This window comes from Mustela lutreola, chromosome 7 (genome assembly GCF_030435805.1).
Source record: "Mustela lutreola isolate mMusLut2 chromosome 7, mMusLut2.pri, whole genome shotgun sequence".
NCBI classification, from domain to species: domain Eukaryota; kingdom Metazoa; phylum Chordata; class Mammalia; order Carnivora; family Mustelidae; genus Mustela; species Mustela lutreola.
Genome location: NC_081296.1, coordinates 120,024,777 through 120,047,786, shown reverse-complemented (window position 1 = coordinate 120,047,786; position 23,010 = coordinate 120,024,777). Strand labels below are relative to the sequence as shown.

Sequence of the window (23,010 nt, the reverse complement as noted above, 5' to 3'; positions counted from 1 at the left end):
TTATTTATTTGACACAGAGAGAGAGACAGAGAGAGAGGGAACACAAGTAGGGGGAGAGGGAGAAGCAGGCTTCCCACTGAGCAGGAGCCTGATGCCGGGCTTGATCCCAGGACCCTGGTATCATGACCTGAGCCAAAGGCAGATGCTTAAGGACTGAGCCACCCAGGCACTCCATTATCTCTTTATTTTTGAATACTGAACAAAAGAGTATAAATTACAAATGCTTCCTCCCACCCCTGTACCTCAACCACAGTTTTCCCCAGAGGCAACTGTTTACGGGGTTTTATGTCTTTCAGAGATATCCAGTGCAGACACAAGCATTCATACATATGTTGCAAGCACATACACAAACACAAATGGTGTTTACACATACACACTGTACTTCACCTATAACCGAATTCCTGTATCTGCATACACACCTGACCCGTCTCCCCTCCATGCTTTTTAAAAAAATTTTATTTATTTGACACAGAGAGAGAGAGAGAAAGATCACAAGCAGGCAGAGAGGCAGACGGGGTGGGGGTGGGGAAGCAGGCCCACCCTGCTGAGCAGAGTCCAATGTGGGCCTCTATCCCAGGACCCTGAGATCATGACCTGAGCCATAATCAGAGACTTAACCTACTGAGCCACCCAGGCGCCCCTCCCCGCCATGCTTTTTAACAGCTGTGTCGTATTCTGTGGTGTAGGTATTACATGATTTTATTTAAGAGTCCCTTACTGACAGACATTTGGGTTGTTTGAAACCTTCTGCTAAAACAAACAATGCTGCAACAAACATATGTCATTTCACATGCCTCAGAGTGTATTTGAAGGATAAAGTCCCAGAAATGGAATTGGAGGGTTAAGCGATACACATTTTTAAATGACCAAATAGTCCAAATCGCTTTCCCCAAGACTACTGGAATTCATACTCTAGCAAGCAATCAGTGCCTATTCCCCCATGGAGGAGGTCAGTTTTGAATTTGCCAGAAGGGAGAGAGAGCTCAGCGGGGTTATCACAGAATGCAGGATGGTGACTCAACCGCCAGCCTGCTAGGACCTCTCCCCGATAAGGAATGAGGGAATCCTCACACCTTAAACCAGCAGGTATAAAGCACTCTTGAAACCATAAGGAGCCCAGAGTTCCCCACATGGATACACAGCCTCGCAGAGAGAAGGGAATAGGAATGAGGAGTGCACCCTGGGAGCCAAGTAGGGGGTACATGTTTCTTCCCCCTAGCTGCTGACTTCTGAAGAGGGGAGGGGGCACCACGTTTTCTCAACTCAGCTGTCAGTTTGAGACCACACTGGCGGCCACCGCCGTCACCCAGCTCTAAGCAGGTCCCCTCAGGAGCCTATGGGACGGAAGCTGACTGTGGACCCCACACTGGAATTTAGGAGGCTTGGGTTTGAGTTTTGCCTCTTCCACTTTTTATCTATATGACCTTGGGTAAATCACAATTTTTTCCCGAGTCTGTTTCCTCCATTGTAAAATGGAGATAATAACGTGCAGAAACACTAGAACCGAAGTTCTATAAAGTGTCAGTGACATTACCACACACAGAGTCTGGCAGAGAAGACAGTCCAAAAAGCCCGAGGAAGGAACCCACGACTTTTCCAACGAAACTGTTATTAAAGCGATCTTCCAAGTATAAGTTTGACCTGGAACGAAGGCTCTGTCCAAAAGGGTTTTATTAGATGGACTCACAATAGAAGGTTATAGAGACGCCCTGGCAGGGAGAAACCCAACAGGGAGCGGATTCTACTCCCAAGTGCGGGTCTTCACGGCCTCTGCCACCCCCATTAAGGCTCCCTGGTGACAGAGTCCTCTCTAAGGCTCCTAGGACACAAAGCCCCTGCCTGTCACTCAGTGCCCAACTTGTTTTCTTTTCTGCTTGGCTGACCTGCCTCTAGGAGCTGAGCCTGACCCAGCAGAATCCGTAAAAGAACCGCGGAGAAATCACAGAAATTACCTGAGGCAGGCGGGGAGGCGAGCGGGAGCGGGGACAGCCAGCCAGAGTCCGGGCAAGGCGGAGGAAAGCCTGCAAGTGCGCCCGAGGGCCCTTCCCGGGGGCAACTGGCTCCAGCCGGTCCCAAACTCCCGCTCCTCCGGGGGAAGGCGACTCCTCGCCGCGCGCCGCCGGTCCCCGGTGCCCAACCGCGGAGGCCAGCGCCCCCGGCGCCAGGTGGGGAGGCACCTGCTCCGGATTCGCCCCGCGGCCGGAGAGACCGCGTCCTCTCCGCCCCACTAAAGCCCTCCCGACCGCCTCACAGCCCCCGAGCCCGTCCCTGCCCGCGGGGCGCGCGCGGCCGCTCACCTCCGGCCGGCTCGCCTGCGCTCTCGCCGCCCACCCGGCCCCCCGGCGCCCTCCGCGCGCGGCCGCCGCTGACCTTGCGTCCTTCTAGCCCGACTCCGCGGCAGCCGCCGGGTCTCCGCTCCGCGGCTGCAGGGGTCGCGGGGGGCGGGGCGGGGCGGAGAGAGGCGAGGCGGGGCAGGGGCCGGGCGGGGTGCCGGCGGGCTGGCCGCACAAAGCCGAGACGGGCCTCGCGGCACCCCATTCAACGCCGCGCCGCGCCGCGCCGCGCTCCCTCCTCCCCGCCGGCTCCTTAAAGGCCGAGCGGCGGCGCGGCTCCTCGGGCGGCTCGGGGAGAGGCACAGGAAATGACCTCAGCAGGCTCCAGCCTCCCACCTCTCCGCACCGCTGGGCTCGTCCCTGAAGGCGGCGGGGGTCTCCCGGCTCCGGCCCCGGGCTCTCCGCGAGGCACCGCACCGGCTGCCGCGAAGGGCGGCCGGGTGCCGCGAGACCTGCTTAACCCCCGGGCGGCGTGGGACCCTGGTACAATGGGGCGCAAGACCAGACCTTCCCCCCGCACCCCCAAGGAGGTTCCAGCATTTGCTGGCAACTTCTGAGAACGGTAACGGCCGGATATTTGGAGAAGTCCCTATTTCCAACAGTCTGTCCCACTGCCAGACCAATGCACTAGTTTGTAATTTGGGGGGGGAGAAAAAAGTCGCCACAAGCGACAGGGTAACTTGCTTGCTTATGTATGTATGTATGTGCATTATTTATGTTAAAGAAGCGGCCCAGGAGCCAGAAGGCCAGCGGGACAGCTTGGGCAGCTGCAGAGAGGTCTTACCCTTGTTCTTCAACGACTTGCAGTCCCTCAGCTCACCAGTACAATCCTATGCTCATAGGGGACTGGAACACTCAATTTTGTTTTATTTTATTTTTTTAGATTTTATTTATTTATTTGACAGAGAGAAAGAGAGCATGAGCAGAGGGAGGTCTGCTGAGCGGGGAGCCTGATTTAGGGCTTCCAAACCAGCACGCCTGAGCCGAAGGCGGGCGCTTACTGGACTGAGCCACCCAAGCGCCCCGGGAACACTCAACTTTTGGTAAAGAAGATGAATATAGAGAATATTGCAGGGAAGGACTGCTTTCTTCCCTAATCCTACAGGCTTTCTGTCCAGGCCTGAACAGAGGCCAACACCAGCAGGGCCCATTTCTCCCAAAGGATTTTGGAAGACTCACTCTAGGTCTTGATGAAGGATCCCCTGGCTCCACCCCAAGTCTGAATTTGAATCGCTGGAGGTGAGGCTGCCAGGTCACCTAGCGAACAAGCTCCCCAGGCAATTCTCATGCAGAAGTTTGAGACCCAGGTACTTTAGAAAGCTGGTCTCAATAGGTCAGGAGGCCAAGGGCCAAAGCTCAACTGGGCCAGTGGGGGTGGGGTGGGGGGCTGAACTTGCAAATGGATTCATAGCTCCTGGGGACTGAGGTAGATCAACCCCAGATTATGGGACACAGGCCTTGGCTATCCCTTCAACACTCAGGAAGATGCCTTCGGGAGCCCAAAGCAGTCGGTTAAGGGTGACTCAATCCTTTATTCGTGCCTTCATCTACCTTGAATAGCTAATCATGTACACACATTTCAAATAATATGGAGGAGCTAATGATGAAAAATGTCTACCTTTATCCTGCCCTTGTCCCCCAGATCACTCCTCCCCAAACACAAAATTTCCTTTCAAGATATTTTATTCATAAAGTATGCATAAATACATATACAGCTGACCCTTGAATAGCATGGATTTGAACGGTGCAGTCCAATTTATACAGAGGTCTTTTTAAAAAAGATTTATTTATTTATTTTAAGTGGGGGAGGGGTAGAGAGGGAGAGTGAGAATCTCAAGCAAACACCCCAGTGAGTGCAGGGCACAACGCAGGCCTGGATCTTATGCCCCTGAGATCATAACCTGAGCCAAAATCAAGAGGCAGATGCTTAACCAACTGAGCGCCTACATGGATCTTTTAAAATAAATATATATGAATTATTTTTTTTTAATTTTTGGAGATTTGTGATAATTTCAAAAAACCACATACCTAGAAATACAAAAAAAAATCAAGAAAAATTCAGTATTATTGTAAGAATACAGTATTTAATACATACACAAACTATGTGCACATCAGTTGTGTTATTGGTAAGGTTTCTGGTCAACAGTAGGCTACTAGTTAAGTTTTTGGGGAGTCAAAGTCAAAATTATACTCAGAATTTTGACTACATGGAAGTTGGTGCCCCTCGCCCTGGCATTGTTCAAGGGTCAACTTTAAATATATTCATACATATCTATTTATATCCCCTTTCAACACTAAGGAAGCATCCCTTGCTTTTTTCCTCCTTTTTTTTTCTGAAGATTTTATTTATTTATTTGACAGACTGAGATCACAAGTAGGCAGAGCAGCAGGCAGAGAGAGGAGGAAGCAGGCTCCCAGCTGAGCAGAGAGCCCAATGCAGGGCTTGATCCCAGGACCCTGGGATCATGACCTGAGCTGAAGGCAGAGGCTTTAACCAACTGAGTCACCCGGGTGCCCCTCCTCTTTTTTTTTTTTTTTTTTTTGAAGATTTTATTTATTTATTTGACAGACAGAGATCACAAGTAGGCAGAAAGGGAGGCAGAGAGAGAGGAGGAAGCAGGCTCCCTGCTGAGCAGAGAGCCAGATGAAGGGAGCCCCGATGCAGGGGACGGACTCAATGCAGGGGGTCTCCATGTGGGGCTCGATGCTGGGGGACTTGATGCAGGGCTCGATGCAGGGCTCAATCCCAGGGCCCTGGGATCATGACCCGAGCCTAAGACAGAGGCTTTATTTAACCCACTGAGCCACCCAGGCGCCCCAGCTTTTCTCCTCCTGAAATTACCATGTGTTGATTCTGTGTGGCATATCAGCACACTTGGAGATGCCTTACTGTTTTTAGGGGTTCCCTAGTGTTCCTCATGATAGATCTTTAGGATGTTTCCAATCTTTGGCTATTACATACCTTGCTACAGTGACTATCTAGGCACATACTTCTTGGTCCACGTCTATGGCTATCTTTAAGGTTTAATAGTTAGGAGTGGAATTGCTGGCTCTGAACACAATATGAATTTTAAATTTCAATAGATGCAACCAAATCACCCTCAGAGGAGGCTGCACCCACCTACACTTCCATTAGTGTGTTTTGAGGGCCCTCCCACCACACCAATTAAATGATTTATCATCATAAAGTACAAAGCTTTTAGGAAGGGAGGATTAAATGAGTTCACTGGGCATAGATGAGTTGAAAACAGTGCTAGCTCACAGAAGGGCTCAAGGAGGTGTTCGCCTCTCTCCCCACAGCAGGCACACCTCCCGGTGACCTCCCTTTGGGCTCAGTCTCAATCCCAGTTCTGTAAACTGGAGCAAGTTCCTTAGCCCCAGGCTCCATTTCCTTTTCTCTAATGCATGAATCACAATGTCTTTCTCTGGAGTTGGTTTGAGGATTAAATCAAATAATAGAGTTACATAAATTTGGGGATCCAGGCATTGGTCATAAAGTGATAGCTATTCTTCTTCCCTCAAACTTCCTCCTCCCCAGCTTTTATTTTGAAAATTCCAAACTGACAGAAGTTGCAAAAAATAGTGCATCGAACACCCGTATACTCTCTGCCTGGGTTTACAGTTGTTAACATGTTGTTAAATTTGCTCTCTCTCTTTACACCTATGTGATATCTATTATATTACATTATGTTAAATATTATATTACATTAATGTTAAATACTGTTTGTATTGTGTATTGTGTATGTTTTTATACATTTACATCTATTTTAACATATTATATATAATATGTGATAATATACCATTCTTTTCCTCAACGGTTTGAGAGTTGGTTGTACACTTCATGACTTTTTTTTTTACTTCATGACTTTTGACCCCTGAATTCTTCAGCATGTACCTTCCTAAGAACAAGGGTATTCTCTTAATACCATCATACTTGGGAAACCTATCATTGATACAATATTATCATCTACCATACAGACCATATTAAAATTTCCCTAATTGTCCCAATAATGTCCCTTATAGCTGAGGTTTATAGATCTTCAACTTTTTCTTTTTTTTTTTAAAGATTTTATTTATTTATTTGACAGAGAGAGATCACAAGCAGAGAGAGAGGAGGAAGCAGGCTCGTCGCTGAGCAGAGAGCAGGACACGGGGCTTGATCCCAGGACCCTGAGATCATGACCTGAGCGGAAGGCAGCAGCCCAACCCACTGAGCCACCCAGGCGCCCCTAGATCTTCAACTTTTATTATTAGTCTCTACCTAATACTCACCAGAGTGAATGGATGCCTAGAGGAAAATGGGCTTATCTCCTCCTCTGTTCCAAGGAGAGAGTGCCTCCTATAACTCTAGAACCTAGTATTCCTCAGGGGCTATAGGTCATCTACAACCATGCTAGCAGGGAAGGTCACAGGCTGGGCCGAGTTTTCCATCTAAAGCTAGGGACTTTCCCATCAGCCTTCTTGGCTGACGTCGCCTCCTCTGCCTGACCCCAGCCACGCCATGCTGGTAGCCCAGGAAGGTTCTGCCCACCCCTCAACCAACTCTGGTTGGATTTCTGGTCTTATCCACCACTCCCCTTGGTCCCAGTCAGTAGAGGCAGCCCTGTGGCCTTCAGTGAGGGAAACCTGGTTCTTCCATCACCCTAACTGTAGCCCTCCCCATGCCATCCATCCCAGGGATGACCTCGCTATGGACCTCCATCCAGGATGGCCTACCCCTAACTTAACCCTGGAATTAAGGGTTGAGATGATGAGACACTATCTGTTCCCCCACAATCTTTCTGTCTGAAGTCACCTTCTCTGTAGCCCTCCTTAGATCTGAGCCTGAGAAAAACTGGCCATGGACCACATCCAGTCAGTAACATCAGCTGATGCTGATATCCTGCTCTTTTTCCTTCCTTCTCTTTTTCCATTTCACTCATGCATTTGTTCATTCATTCATTTATGATCCCTGACTTATAAGTTGTTCCAGGTACTCTGTTAGACACCCAGCTGTAAGCTTGGAAAAAAAAAAAAAAACATCTCCTTGCTTCTGGCCTCAGTTTGCCCTGTGGTAAAGTGTGGAAATTATTTTATCAGCACAGCTACCTTGCAGGTCAGAATATTTGAGAATTTGAGGAAAAGGCAGGATTATGAGAGAGTCACCAAAGCAGAGAGGAACTTTGTAAAACTGAAGCAAGAAAAACCATCTTGGGCACCATCTTTGTGCTGTCGTGGGAGAGAGGAGAGAGCAGGAAAGCTGGTGGGAGCCTGCTGGGAAGGCTCTGAGCCCCCAGGCTCATTTATGGGCCCGTGCAGAAATGGTTCTCACCACACCTAAACCTCATTCCTGTTTGATGTTCACTTACTATTACAGTGGCCTCACAGCAGACAGAGAGAAGAAAGCCACTGTGTGCTCAGAGTCCAAGGCTCAGTTGGGTCACTGAAGCTAAGAGTCTCCTTTACTTTTACTTTTCGGAGAGGCCTTGGTGGCCACTCACTGTGAACGGGTCTGAACCAATTTGGTCCTTTGGCGCTTATCAGGTTCCTAAACCCACGGCCTGTAGAGATGAGAGAAGAGTATAGACCATTCATCTCCTCCTCCATAACCTCCTAAGAGGTTAAGATAGTAAGAATGGCCAAAATTCTGCCAGCTACACATTTATTAGCAAGCAGGCACAACAATTCCTACAACATGCTTCAAGGGGAGTCAGGGTGTTGGCCTGGTCTGGTCCCTACACATTATTCATGCGAAGGCCTGGATGGTCTTTCCCGCTAACTCCTTTTGAAAACCTCTAGCACACCCCCAGCACATTGACGCTGCTGGTGTAGGCTTTGATGCCATTTAAGTGCTTATGAAACCACCCTCTAGAGTGCGGATTCCTGATTAGAATACTACAGATGATAACTAAACCCTTTGGGCGTTATATACACACGGCATGTGTTTGAGACTGAAATGGTTAAAAAATAAATTCCTACAGAGTCGCTATAACAGCGTCCTAGTCTGTGCTCGGTTTCCTGGGCAGTACTGTGGGGAAGAATGGGGGCCACAGAACCGGGAAACATCAGTTCCCATCCCTTCTCTACCATGTCTGTGCTAATGTAACCTTGGGGCAAGGGCTTAATTAATTCCCCATCTGTCAAATGAAGATAATAACAAAGCTTGCCTCTGATGGTTTTAGAAAGGATTAAATGAGAAAGTGTTGTGTCTGGCAGGTACCAAGTGCTGTATAGATGGTAGCCTTTGTTATTCATTTTTTGGACAAATATTTGCTGGAAGTCTAATGTTTATCAGATACTCTCCCAGGTCCCTAGTATCTTGCACTAGGTCAAGAGGTGGTCTCAAGGAGCTCTCTCTGTTGCAAGATTGCAATAGATAAGAAAGATGTCTCGAGAGATAGTCATGGCTCTGGGAGAACTGGTGAAACGTTGGACAATTCATCTTCCCATGTCCTGGGCATTCTAGGAAACCCAATTCCCAACACCACTTGTATTCTCTGAGTAGAATGCTCCAAAGAAAGCCCTTCTGCTTCACTGAAACCTTCCCAAATCAAGCACCCCTTCTTCTGCTCTCAGGGCCTGGTTCTCAGTTGTTGTTGGAAGGAGACTAAAGAGGAAAAGGGAGGAAGAAGAGTCAAAGAAGGGGCCTCAGAATCCCAGGAGCCCAGGGGCCAGTTTTGGTGCAGCCTTCTATTTCAGGAGCCAGGGACAGAGTCTGGCAGCTCTTGGATTACAGAGAATTCGGGAGACTATTTCTACTGCTGAATCTCTGGGAGCAGCCAGGGTAACCAGGGGCTGGGGCAGAGAAGCTCAGAGTCATTGTCCAGTTCAGGTGATCCTGGAAGGCAGTGATCAGACATGTAGAGATGCAGGGTAGGAAGGAAATGAAATGGTGCAGAAGCAGAATTCTGTGGGTGTGTGTATTGGATGGGGCGGGAGGAGGTCTCTTGGGCATGGAATCTTCTTTCATTTATTCATTCAATTATTTAGGAACAAATATTATGGAGTAGTTATCATTTTCTAGGCACTGTGTGAGGAAACAAAGTGTGGCAAGTGTGACCAAGGAAATCAGGACAGAGACTTCAAAACCAGACGTGCCTGCCATTGAATCCTGGGTCTTCCAGGTGGGGAGCTTGGCGAATGACCTATCCAGTCCAGCTGTGGATCCAGCTGTCCAGAGCCAGACAGAGCCAGGCAGAGAGGGAAGGGAGAGATTTTTCATTTGTAAAACAGGAATGGACGGAAAATGTAAAGATAGAAATAAAGGGTCTGCACCAGTGTCCGGCATATCATATGCACCTACTAAATGTTACTAAATGGAAATATAAAGGACTAGCAAGGAGCCCAAAGACTAGAGACTTGGAAGCTAACAAAGAGCAATGGGTGGAAGGAAGGATTAGTCACAAAGGACCCCAATGAGAGGAAAAGCGGTGATTCTCCATCCAACCTTATATCATAAAACCCCGGGGCCACTGATTAAAAATATGGATTGAGATTAGCACATTGAGATCAGCAGGCCCAGGGTCTGTATTTTCATGATTCTTAGACCAACAGGGTGCCTGGTATTGACTGGTTTGTTATGTGTCATATTCCAACACGCCATCATCTTCTCAGAGAGGAACAACAGCTCCAGAGGGGAACACAGGGCAGAACTGATACAATTACAAAATGTATCAATGCAAAATGATCTGTCCAGTGCAGCTGCAAGCTCCCCAAGCAAGAGAGAGCCAGGCAGAGGAGGACTCAGTGGGTTGGGGGTTGGGAGGGGGAAGAGCGGGCGGGAGATCGGAAGAGAAACTGAGAGGGGAGCTGATAGAGCTCAGGGAATGAGAACTGGGTAAATCCAGCCATCAAAGTGGGATTTGTTTTTTTTTTAAATCATTGTAGAACTTAGAACATCAAGCTTTTTTTTTTTTTTTTAAAGATTTTATTTATTTATTTATTTGACACAGAGAGAGATCACAAATAGGCGGAGAGGCAAGCAGAGAGTGAGAGGGAAGCAGGCTCCCTGCTGAGCAGACAGCCGGATTCCCTAGGACCCTGAGATCATGACCTGAGCCGAAGGCAGAGGCTTTAACCTACTGAGCCACCCAGGCGCCCCTAGAACATCAAGCTTTAAACCAACTGTCTTATTTCTCCATCTGCATTCATCACAGTTGAAAACAATGGTGGCTCCCATCATGGGGCAGGAGGGACCAGCTTCAGGTCAATGGCAGGTTCTCCAGCAGCATAGGGGGCCCATGAGGGAAGAGACTTTGGAGTTCTAAGAAGTGAAGGGAACTCAGGCTAGTCAGGGAGCTGGTTGTGGCACCTCAGCCCCTTTTCTGCCTCTCAGTGTGTGGCAGCTTCAGATATGTGAGTTCTTAAGACCACAGTGTGTTGCCTCTGGGCTTCTACTTCCAGAGTTCAAATCCCAGCTCTGCCACTTAGCTCAGTCCTGGCAGATAGCAAGTGCTGAGTAGACGCTGGCCTTTATTATTACTTCTTCAGTTGACGACAGATCATGGGAGAGGTCTGGTGGGCTGGGGTTCTGCTTTCATATATTGAGTACGTGCTTGGTGAGTGTCCACTGTGGACTGGGGAGGAAGGGAGGGAGAGCAGCAAGGAACATGTGGCTCAGTCCTGGGCAAACTGGACTGTGGAGGGCCTCTTTGTGCGCCTTGGTCTCCCCTCCTCTGAGTGGCTGCTTCACCTGACCAGGCGGAGATCTACATGCAGGGCGATGAACAGGAGTCCTTTGCTTCAGGGACAGGGGAGCTCCCTTGCAGGGCAGGTTCCAGGCTGAGTGGTTCCTGTCAGAGCAAGCTGACAAATGCCCCTGAATTCACAGGGATAGCAGGATGTGAAATACCTGGAAGGAAATAGAAGACGTAACCTTTGCAGCTCTTCCTCCCTCCTTCCCCCAGAGGTTTAGTTATGAAACTGATCGGTCAATTATCTGCTTTGGTCAATCAAAACTTCATATGTCATGCTTATGATCGCTGTGCTCAGATTCAGCGGCTTTACCAATGTCAGGTCTTAGATTTTACGGGAGGCTGTCTTTGCCCCTTTTAAGAAGGGTGTTTAATCCCGGCAACATAATCTGTCTTCCTTCTCAAAATCCCCAAAGCGACTAGCAGTTAGCTCAGACAGGGGAGGCTGTCTCTCAGCGCCATCTAGTGGTCAGGATGGCTTGTTTTCGTTCTTCATCTTCTTTTTTAAAAAATTTATTTATTTGAATGAGACAGAGCCAGAGGGGGAAAGAGAATCTCATACAGACTGCACTGAGCACGGAACCTATTGTGGGGACAGATCCTACAACGCTGCGATCACCACCTGAGCTGACACCAAGAGTCAGTGGCTCAACCCCAGCACTACCCAGGCGCCCCAGGATGGCTTTTGTTTTCTTTCTCTTTCTTTCTTTCTTTCTTTCTTTCTTTTTTTTTTTTTTTATTAAAGAGTGTTTTTTTTTTTAAGATTTTATTTATTTATCTGACAGACAGAGATCACAGGTAGGCAGAGAGGCAGGCAGAGAGAGGAAGGGAAGCAGGCTCTTTGCTAAGCAGAGAGCCTGATGTGGGGCTCCATCCCAGGACTCTGGGATCATGACCCGAGCAGAAGGCAGAGGTTTTAACCCACTGAGCCACCCAAGCACCCCTGCCTTGTGTTTTCTTAAAGAACCCAAGCTCCAGCTTTCCTACTCCCAGCTACACCTAGGGCCCCTTCTCTTTCCTTCTGATCTGACCAGTGCATGCTTTGGTCACCTTGAAAGGAGGTGGTTAATGGAGGGCTTTTACTTCTGTCTAAAGTGGAGACTTTAAACCTTAAACCACATACTTTGTTCCTGTTCAATGTTGCATGGTTTCACGGAAGGGGATTGGAAAATTTCACGGTACTAAAGGATGAGGTAAAGTAGAGAAAGATGTAAAAACGGTCTCCCTTTCCCAGCTCTGAACACTGGGCTTCAGCAGTTCACAGACCATAGCTTGGCACTTCTTCCAGGCATCTCTCACCTAGTCATGGCACAAGAGCAGGAACAGGAAGTCTCTGCTGCTGGTTAAGGCCCATCTTTGCTCTGACACAGGTAAAGTGATGAGACATGGAGCTAGAACCAGACTGCTCAACTCAGAATACCGAGGGAATCCACAGATTGGGAGATGCGCTCAAGTAAAAGTGAGCTTTGGACAATGTTCACAATAGGCAAACTATGGAAAGAACCTAATTCATTCTAGGATAAAGAAGATATAGTATATATATACAATGGAATACTATGCAGCCATCAAAAGAAATGAAATCTTGCCATTTGCGACGACGTGGATGGAACTAGAGGGTATTATGCTTAGCGAAATAAGTCAATCAGAGAAAGACAACTATCATATGATCTCCCTGATATGAGGAAGTGGAGATGCAATGTGGGCGGTTTGGGGCATAGGAAAAGAATAAATGAAACAAGATGGGATCGGGAGGGAGACAAACCATAAGAGACTCTTAATCTCACAAAACAAACTGAAGGTTGCGGGGGGGCGGGGGGGGAGGAGGTAAGAGGGTGGTGGTGGGGTTATGGACATTGGGGAGGGTGTGTGCTATGGTGAGTGCTGTGAAATGTGCAAACCCGGCGATTCACAGACCTGTACCCTTGGGGATAAAAATACATTATATGTTTATAAAAAATTTTTTTAAAAATTTTAAAAATGAGCTTTGGAGAGTTCAGAGAGTTGGTATGGACAATGCACCTTTCCAAAATGCAATTTCTGCATTTCCAGGTTCTGAATTTCCTGATTCAGGTCCAAAAGAGGGTCTCTTGCCAATTATAGTGAGGGGGCCACCCGAAGGAATGAGGTGGAGCCAACAGGTCTCATACCTAAGAAGGGAGGTTGGTGATGGAGCAGAGCACACAGATTCCTAGGATCAGAAGCAATGGGCATTGCTCTAGGGGTAGCACATGACTGTTGTTCCTTCCAAACACTACATGTTTCTCCACTGGCCACTGGGGAGACTCTCAGATGGCTCTGGAATGGTCTGATCTTGAAAGCAGGAATTTCCCTACAGAGTATAGGGGATTATTCTTACATGGACTCAGGATCTCTCAGGAAAAAATGCTCTTGGGAAGAGCATGGCTCTTTGGGAAGCAAATTTATGTTAAAATAAATCCATTAGAATATTCAGAATAAGAAATTTCCCTAAATATCTTCACCATTCAAACCACTGGGAGATAATGTCCATATGTAGTAGTACACATAAGATTGGAAGCTATTTATAGGTAAGGAGCACTAAAATTTTTCTAGGATCTTTTCCTCTACTCCAAATCCCTGCTTTCCCTGACACAGTTCTATGATTTTTTTTTCTCTTTTTTAGAGAAGGAGAGAGTGGGGAGGGGCAGAAGGAAAGGGAGAGAGAATCTTTTTTTTTTTTTTTAAGGTTTTATTTATTTATTTGACAGAGAGAGAGAGAGATGACAAGCAGGCAGAGAGGCAGGCAGAGAGAGTGGGAGAAGCCTGATGCAGGGCTCGATCCCAGAATCCTGGGATCATGACCTGAGCCGAAGGCAGAGGCTTTAACCCACTGAGCCACCCAGGATCCCCAGGAGAGAGAATCTTGAGCAGACGCCACACCTAGCACAGAGCCTGAGGCAGGCTCAATCTCACTCACAACCCTGAGATCACAACCTGAGCTGAAATCAAGAGTTGGAGGCTTAACCGACTGAGCCACTCAGGTGCCCCAAAAGGTATTTGTATCTAAATGTGAAGTGAAACAACTTCTAGAAAAGTGTATTTAATACAAATTATTTTATGTAACACTGTAGGTATGCAGAACTATGTATATATTCATGTACATAAATATGAATGGAAGATTCTCCCCCGCAAATATTAACAGTGATTATCTTTGGGTGTAGAAATTTGGTGTAATGCTTTTAGTTCCTGCTTTGTTCTTTTCTATATGATTTTAATGTTCTAACAGAGTATGAATCATTTTTCTAATAAAGCTATTAAAATGTTTTTCAAGTATTGATCTCATCAGTAATGTAGAAAGCTGAGATTCAGGGAAGTTGACAACTAACTCCATATAGCCACAGTCTGCCAGTCAAAGAGCCAGAATTTGCCCTCCTCTCTTCCCATCCCTCAAGTTTAATGTCAACCCCTTTGAGTCGCAGCTTGAACTGATAAAGGTCCTGGGGAGCGATATTGCAAACAGACACCCGAGAGAACTGGGGGTCCGTGTTGAGATCAGAGGGGACTCACATGTTTTTGATGTTGCTCAGATCCCTGCTACCTCTTCAGAGCAATTAAGCTGTGACCACAATGGCGTTACTGGGTTCCTGTTCTGCACTGTGTTCATGTGGTCTGGCAGTTGTCCAGGTCTTGAAGACACAGACACAAGTTTGGGTTCAGAGTTAACTTGGGCCCAGTTCTAATCCAAGACCACTTACATCCTGCAAGGGAAATGATGTATTCAGCCACGTTCTCCACTTGAGGGAAGAAGGAACATGTGGCTAGTTGGATGGAATCCAGAGGACTGACTTCATGGGGCTCTTGGCGGGAGCAGTATGGTGAATGATCTCAAGGAGGAAGTCCAGAGTCCGTCTTCCTTCCCTCCACCACTTCTCCCTTCTCTGCACTCACCCATGTTCATCTACACTCCTTAACAGTAGTCCTGGAGACCCTCACACCCTTCCCTTGATGTTCTTGGATTTCTGGGACATTATCCTACTCCATTCAGCCTGCTTGTCAAGTGGCAGGACTGGGAGTGGGACCCACTGAGCCCAGTGTCTTCCTAGAACGAGAATTTGGGTTTAAATAATGAAAGCTCAGAGATAGGCTACTGTAGTAATTTCCCATTATACAAACACTCCAAAGGGCACTTACTGGGTCAAGAGGAGGCCCCGAGCAACTGGTTCCCTTCTCAGCCTATGCACTCTGAACGCAGACATGCAGTTTCTAACAAAGCACTCAGCAGTGCCGCGTTCCTTTTTGTGTCATCAGAAACTGCACTCTTCTTCCCTCCCTGTCCGCAGACCTTCTATTGTCTTCCCTGAAGGAGGTCACAGCTTTATATACTCAACATAACAACCCACAGATAGGAAAGAAAATCCATCAGAAATCACATTGCTTCCTTCCTAGGTATGTATCTTGCTGAAAGACATAAGAGAAAGCAAACCTTGACCTAAGCTGTGGGCAAGAAAGAGGGGCAGACTCTTTTGACAGAAAATGGTGTATATATTTGCATGTATGCGTTAATCTTGAGCCATGGTGGAGAGTTTTCTTCATAGAGTGTGGTAGAGAGAAAACCAGGTCATGGAAACAGCTCTGTGTCATAGAATGCAAATGATCACAGACCTTCCACAACATGGGAGGTACAGAATTTAAAGCTAGGAGCATGGGGGTAATGCTTTGTCGTTATAGACCATTGTATATGGCTCTCATATCCACGTGCGTAAGTCTCCATCTCTTTATTTGTGTGACCCTAGACCTTAGCATAGTGCAGGGTACATTAAAGGTTGTTGAAGTGAATAACAAGTTCTTGAAGTCAGGTCAGCCCTCACAACAGCACATTGCTTGGGGAGAGAAGACACTAAATACACACTTATTAATTAGCATCTGAGACTAATAGGATGCCTAATTGAACTAATTCCCTAGACAACTCAGAGTCCCTGGGATCGTTAACCTATCAGGCTTATGCAGCCTTTCCTGAAGATGGCAGAGTTCTCCTAGAAGGGCCAACACAAGGACGGTAAAAAGAATCAAAACGGGATTTCTCCTACCCTTGGTGATGCGATCTGCACACCCCACTCCCACCCCCACCCTACCTCCAATCTGGGCTGCCACAGAGCCAGCTCCTAAGGCAGAGACCTTTCGCCTCAGATCTACAAGAAGAAAGATCTTCTCACTCTCACCCATCCGAGGGCCAAGAGGGGCCCCGAACTAGGACTTGGATGAGATGCTGTGATAGAAATTCTTAGCCTATTAGTGTTGCCAAGTCCCAAGATACCCCGCTGCAATCGCCTTGTCTGGCCGAAGGTTCTCTTTGAACTGATACAGTGAAGTCGGGGCAGGCACACAGTGTCCCCCCAGGCAGAATGGCTTAAATAGCAGCATAAAAGCTTTTAGTTGCAAAGCCTTCTCATAAGCAGGCTCGCCTTAACAATATCCCTTTGTCCCTCCTCAGGCGACTAAGCTCCTTGTATCCTGGCAAAGGGAGGCACGGAGGGGAGGTGACCAGCCTGGAGTTTGGTTTCTAATCTCCAGGGCAGAAATTCTTTCCAATTTGCCCAGCACCTGGGCTGACTGCTAAGTTGGAAATGAGAGCAGCTGGAGAGTGGGGGTGGCTCTCTCCATGATTCCCAAGTTTTATAATAAACTCTATCTCACCCCCCACCACCAAATTTACAACCTTCACTATTAAATCCAACACTTAGAAGTATGAGGCAGCATCATCTCAAAGTATAATTTTTGTATTTTCATTCTCCTTTCTTTTAGATTAGCCTCCCCCCCCCCCCCCAATTTACTGCTAATCTCATGAAACGGCACTCATTTCCAGGGCTGTGTTAGTGCACACACATTAATGTCTTAATGCTTTATGGATGGATTCACATTATCACAGATTGGTGAGTTCTTCATTTTCGGGCTCGAGGTGTTCATGAATACTGCATGGTCCTTATTTGTTGCATTATTTTTGATGGCTAAATAAAGAGAGAGGACACGACTTTTAAATATCCCCAAAGAAGCAGCACACACATTATTTTGAGACCTATGTTTAAGTTCCTACCCCTTTCCCACATAGACATAAGGCGAGCAAAACTTCTGATAAATCTGCAGTCAACGGGGGTTTAACCCTGTTCCCTGGGGTTTAACCCCTCCTCCCCACTACTGGTACCCCTCTTCCCCTTTCAGAGGCATTTTATAAACATTTGAGGACATTCGTAACAACTTTTTGCAGCTCGCCTCCCCTTATCCCAATTCACCTGTTGCCGAGCATAGCTCAGAACTGGAAAAATCCATGAAACATCTGCCTGTTCCTAGCTCCATACCAACCCCAGCACTGGCAGTGATTGTATTCAGCAACCTTGGCCTTCCTGTCCTGGTACTTTTCGGAGCTTTCTGCTGCTTTTTCAGGCTTATGTCTTTCTCTCCCTTCACCTTATTTCAGAGCTAAAGCGCTCTACTAGGGCACTGAATCAGGTGTGAATTCCCCGCACTCTCTGCCCCGCCCTCCGCCGTGACATGGACATTTGCTGTATGGGGCCCGCATAGCAGTCTTTGGCCTTCTTTGGGAACCACTCTTTGATTTCTCTCTCACTGCATACTTCTTGCTCGTGATGGGGGTGCTGGGAGAGCCTGTGTCAGAGGATCCTGCCCACCCTTCCCTGGCCAAGAGGTGGATGCCTGATCCAACTTAGGTAAGTTTCACTCTAACAGGAGCAGAAGTGATAAAAAAAAAAAAAAAAAAAAAAAAGACTGAGGTCCTGGGAGCCTGGGTGGCCCAGTCTCTTAAGCGTTTGCCTTTGGCTCAGGTCATGGGCCCAGCATCCTGGGACGGGCTCCTTGCTCAATGCGGAGCTGCTTCTCCCTCTCCTTCCTGCTCATGCTCTCTCTTGCTATCTCTGTGTGCGTTTCTCTCACATAATACCTAAAATCTTAAAAAAAGGCAAAAGAGATCGAAGTCCAGTTATTCAACAGCAGAACCCTGAGAAGACTCTCAACTGTTTCTTACTACCCGGGCTCCCAAAGCTGTTCTGGTTCTAGCCTTTTTGAGTCTGTTTTGCCATCATTCCCTTCAATCATGTGAGCCATCTGATCATATCCTTTCAAGAAATTCCTTTCAGACTTAAGATAACTGAAGTCAGTTTCTATTCCTTGCAACCAGAGAATCCTAAATAATGCCAGTTCACTCTTTAGTCTCTCTATGATCCTTTCCTTCCTATTTCCAGAAAGGACTGTTACAAAGAGACCCCCTCATTTTCAATTTCAAACTCCGGATGGTTGCCTGACCTCCCCTTATACTGCTAAAACCATGTTCATCTTTTCTGAAAGACAAGAACTCTTCTGCCTTTCCACTAAGCAAGCCATCCATAAAGGGGTTGCTCTTGTCCACCACAAGCAATTTTCTTGATGAAAGACTTCTTTTTTTTTTTTAAAGATTTTATTTATTTATTTGACAGACAGAGATCACAAGTAGGCAGAGAGGCAGGCAGAGAGAGAGAGGGGGAAGCAGCCTCCCTATCGATAGAACAGAGAGCCTGATGTGGGGCTGGATCCCAGGACCCCGGGATCATGACCTGAGCCGAAGGCAGAGGCTTTAACCCACTGAGCCACCCAGGCGCCCCAGAAAGACTTCTGTATGCTTGTCAGGATCAGTGGCCTGAGGTTTCTGCTGTTGTCCCTCACCCAGCTGGTTTTCCTGCAAAACTGGTCCATGTTATTCCAATCTTGAGATTGCCTTTGCCTTCAATGCTTCCTCTGAGCCTATCCCACTTGCCCCAGCATCTGGGATGAACTATGCAAATATACACACCATGCAAGAGACAATTCTCTCTTGGCCTCCAATTTCCATACTTTGGTCTCCCTCCCAGGTCCTTCCTGATCTGGCTGTGGGCCAGTCCCCCCACTGAAATCACTCTCTTGAGCCACATCTCTCCTGGCTTGTGGTCAGAGGGCAACCCCCAGGGAACCAATTCTCTCTAACAAGCACATAGAAGTCTTTCTGTTTCTCTTGAAAGTCATCAAGAAAATTACTTGTGGTGGACGAGAGCAACCCCTTTATGGATGGTTTGCTTAGTAGAAGGGCAGAAGAGTGCGTGTCTTTCGGAAAATATGGTTGAGAATCTAACCTATTCAAGGCACTTGAGAGACTACAGAGACACTTGAAAGACTCGCTTTTCCCCTACCTGATGGTAGAAGAGAGATGTGGTGAGAATTACTACTAACTGCCCTATTATAGCAGGGACTTGTCACTATGTATATGTGCCTGACAATAGGCTAGATACCTAAAATTATCTTATTTATGCTTATAACAGCCTGGGGGGCTGGGGATTATTGCCATTCAGTTCTCTAGATGAGGATATAGCCTCAGAAAGTTTAAATAAATAGCCTTAAGACATCTGACTAGGATGTGGAGTCTGGACTCAAATCTCCCTTGCTTTGATAAGTCAGAAAGACAAATGAGGGGCTGGCGTCCTTTGGTGTGTGTTTAGTGCAGCAGAGCTTGGTCTGTCCCATGCCTTTCACCTTGAATCTGTACTTGAATCACTAGAATTACTATAACTGTGCCTTCCTTCACGTGGGGTCACCCTCCCCACCCACTCCCACAACACAATGGGTGAAAAGCCAGAGGATCCACCATTGCCACAGATGCTATTTTTAGGTCTGCTTCTGGAACTGACTGCTTTCCCCTGTACATACCTAATCTTATTGGAAATTTGTTGGGTACAGACAGCCCTAAAGGACCAGGGATGGAGTGTGGGAAGACCTGAGTTTGGCCTGCCTTCTGTCTTTACTAGCAGTATAACCTTGAACAAACCATGCAATCTCTCTAAGACTTGATTTCTTCATTTATAACACGGCGGTTAAAATAGCTGCCTTACCCAAAGAGAAAAAGATATGTTAATTGTAAGACACTTTATGAATTTTTGTTAGGAAGCAATGATTCCTAATTTAGAAACGAGGAAAACCCAGATCGTGCAGTTAAGTCCACGGGAGAGCTGGATACTGTAGAGACCGGCTGATGCCAAGCCTTGTTCCTTGGTTCCTTACCCTTCCTTCTTCTTGATTCTGTAACTGGCGACTTGGTTTCTACACTAAAGATGAAAATATTAATATTATATATGAAAACATTTTCTATGATCTCAAAGTTTATTTTTTTGTCTCTGGTTTTGAAGGAACTTTAAACATTTTTGTGGGCCCTAAAATATTTTGGGCACTAAGCATTGCACATGCTGTCCATTAGTGTAAGTCCCCTGGAATTCAGATCTTCTGCCTCCACAGCCCATTCTGTGTTCTTCTGTGCAATGCTGCCTCCCAGAGCCAGGGACAAAGCCCAGTCAGCTACCAGCCACAGTCTGAGAAGCAGTGTGGGAGAACCTGGGCCTTGAAGACAAGAGGGCACAAGGGAGGTCCCTCTTCAGGAGGTGGGCTTTGCTGCCAGACTAACTGAAGCCCCTTTTTGCTAAGACGACTCTGGGAGGGGGCTGTCTCCTCTCTCTCTGATAGTGTCCCAAGGACAGCCCACGAGCCTCACTGCAGTCCTGATCCCTTCTGCCTACTCCCTGCCTTATTTCCAGCAGAAAACATTCTCCTGTTATCGAAGGCCTACTGTGTACTGGGGACTGTACATGGAGTATATCATTGGATCATCACAATGGACTTATTTTTAAAATTAACATATAATGTATCATCAGTTGCAGAGGTAAAGATCAGTGATTCATCAGTTGCATATAACACCCAGTGGCCATTACACCATGTGCCCTTCCCAGTGTCCATCACCCATTTACCTCATCCCCTCTCCTCCTTCCCCTCCAGCAGCCCTTGGTTTGTTTCCCAAGATTAAGAATCCCTTATGGTGTTTCTGCCTCCTTGGTTTCATCTTGTTTCATTATTTCCTCTCTTCCCCTATGATCCTCTGTCCTGTTTCTCAAATTCCTCATATGATAGTTGTCTTTCTCTGACTGACTTATTTCACTTAGCATAATACCCTCTAGTTCCATCTACACTGTTGCAAATGGCAAGATTTCATGTTTTTGATGGCTGTGTCATATTCTATTATATATATATCACATCTTTTTTTTCAGATTTTATTTATTTATTTGATGGAGAGACATAGTGAGAAAGGAAACACAAGCAGGGGGAGTGGGACAAGGAGAAGCAGGTTTCCCACTGAGCAGGGAGCTTCATGAGGAACTCGATCCCAGGATGCTGGAATCATGACCTGGGCTGAAAGCAGGGGACTGAGCCACCCAGGCACCCCTATACCACATCTTCTTTATCCATTCATCTGTCGATGGACATATGGGCTCTTTCCATAGTTTGGCTATTGTGGACATTACTGCTATAAACATTGGGTGCAGGTGTCCCTTCAGATCACTACATTTGTAGATTCTATTTATTTATTTAGAGATTCACAGTGAGAGAGTTCCCTCTCCCACAGCAGGTGGAGTGGGAGAGGGAGAAGCAGGCTTCCTGCAGAACAGGGAGCTTGATGTGCACTGGATCCCAGGACGTTGGGATCCTGACCTGAGCTGAAGGCAGATGCTTCATGACTGAGCCACCCAGGCATCCTGCTACATTTGTATCTTTGGGGTAAATACCCAGTAGTGCAATTGCTGGGTCGTAGGGCAGCTCTATTTTCAACTTTTTGAGGAACCTCCGTACTGTTTTCCAGAATGGCTGCACCAGCTTGCATTCTCACATCACAACATTCTTATGAAAGAGGAAACTAACTAAGGGGAGCCAAGAGCTCGTGCTACTGGCACCACATGGCTGAGTACTTCCTACACTGGTTTGAGAAATCCAACCTAACTCCTTCTGCCCTCATGGAACCCCAGTGCTTTCTTTCTGGAAAGAATGGCTCAGCCAGCCTAAGAACTAGGTATGGATGGGATGGCCTTAGATCTCTGTCCATATTGCCTATCCCTAGTTGGAAACACCTTGGTTGATCTTTGAATAGCCTGGCTGGGGACAGGAGGTTGATGAAGGACCCATGGCACCATCAAGCAATCAGAAGACATAGGATCAGATTAGGTTCAGGTCGTTGGAAAGCAGCCAGCGTCTCCCCCAGACTTGGGGAGACCAGCTGGATCCTCATGTTCCTTTTCTTTGAAGGAAATTTAAACATTTGACACTGTTCTGGACTTGTGAGAACTCTTTGTCGTTGTGGCATGTGGGAAAAACAGGTTAGAGGGCTAGGAGAGATCAGGCCTAGGCACACACCTAAGGTGTCTGTGTGTGAATTAGAAAAGGACATCTGCCCCTTCAGAATGGACTGTCTACAAAAGACAACCCCAGGGGTCATTACCTATAAATTAAACAAACCAAAAAGTCGTTTCCTCTTGCTGTCATACCCAGTGCCAGAATTGAGGCTTGGGCTGGGGACAGGAATTGGATTACATTCCCATTCCCTGCTCAGTCACTCTCCAGGATCCTAGGACCTGTCTGACCCACCTGTCTGACATCAGGGCCCTCTCACCCATTTCCCAAGATCTGTATTTCCGAATTTCCAGGTTTTTCAGATGACATTCATTATTTTTCCACCTTCTAAGAGAAGAGATCTAGACTGACCTAAGAACAACGTGTGTTTAATCTTTTTGGTATAAACTAAATGTGGGCCTTCCAGCTTCAGACCCTGCTTTAGGCCAATTCCTTAATTTCCATAGGCCTCAGTTTATCCATCTTGAAAATGGGGATAATAAAAACGACCTTGCAGGACTGATTCAATGAATAGACAGCCCGGAACACAATGCCGGCACGTAGTGGGTCTGCAACACCACGTGGTCCATGGTCCTCAGGTGGGCGAGACCTGCAGGATGCTCACAGCCGGCATTGTTCGCGCAGTCCCCCACAACTCTTACAAGCTGGGAGGTGAGGGGCTCGGGCCGGTCCTCTCCCCCGGGGCTCCTGCGGACACCTCCGTGGCAGGCAGGGAGGCCGGGGCAGGGAGGGCCGAGCAGCTCTGCACTGCAGCCACCTGCGCCACGGCCGGGGCCGAGGATGCGCTCCCAGGCGCCCTGGTG

At 47.3% G+C, this 23,010-nt stretch overlaps 1 protein-coding gene across 3 annotated transcripts in view; it reads right to left on the bottom strand.

The window, feature by feature from the left end:
* PLEKHH1 (pleckstrin homology, MyTH4 and FERM domain containing H1) overlaps positions 1–2,625 on the bottom strand; it is a 49,366-nt gene extending 46,741 nt beyond the window's left edge. Inside the window, exon 1 of one of the 3 annotated variants that reach the window (XM_059182401.1) lies at positions 2,298–2,625. The gene's annotated coding sequence lies outside the window, so the exon portion shown is untranslated. Of the gene's footprint in view, positions 1–1,952; positions 2,269–2,297 lie in introns of those variants that run through there. The other 2 variants (XM_059182402.1, XM_059182403.1) reach the window with 2 other exon arrangements.
* Between the last annotated feature and the right edge of the window lie 20,385 nt (positions 2,626–23,010).